The following is a 722-nucleotide window of genomic DNA, read 5'->3' on the forward strand; positions in this document are numbered from 1 at the left end:
CTGACTGGGTAAGGATCAGGACTTTCCGCAGAAAGTGGAGTGAACCACGGTGGTCACAACCCCAACGAGTAACAGCTCGCACCTCACACTGTGTGCAACTACAAGGAAAGGGAGATACTTGGTTCCATTTAACATCCTGTGTAGCTTGTGAACCCCCTTCTAGGTCTCTTGCTGACACTGGTTTGGACCTGAGGACTCAGGTCCAAGAGAGGGAGGATTCACAGAGTGACGGTAAAACAGACACTGAAATTGCCACTGGACAACACCAACAGCTCCAAATTATACACAAAACAGGCGACATTTTCACAAGCCCACACACAGAACCATTGGCACATTGTGTAAGTGCTGACTGTGCATACGGAGCAGGTATAGCTAAACAGTTCAAACGGCGATATGGTACAGAGAAAGTAATTGACCAAAACAAACAACCAGGTGAATGTGCAGTAACTAAAGAAGAAGATGGCAGAATTATTTTCACCTAATAACTAAAGAACAATGTACTGATTTACCAACATATGACTGTTTCACAGAAAGCCTAAAACACATGAGAGGTTGGTGTGTGGCTAATAGAGTAAAAAGAGTCTCAGTACCCCGGCTGGGGTGTGGTCTAGATAAACTAGACTTTAAGAAAGTGCAAAAGATTCTGAGTGAAGTGTTTACGGACGTGGACATACAAATAACCTTATAACTTTATTCCTTATAATCAAGTTTTCATTATTGTG

Source organism: Triplophysa rosa, unplaced genomic scaffold, assembly GCF_024868665.1.
Source record: "Triplophysa rosa unplaced genomic scaffold, Trosa_1v2 scaffold76_ERROPOS2527954, whole genome shotgun sequence".
Taxonomy (NCBI): domain Eukaryota; kingdom Metazoa; phylum Chordata; class Actinopteri; order Cypriniformes; family Nemacheilidae; genus Triplophysa; species Triplophysa rosa.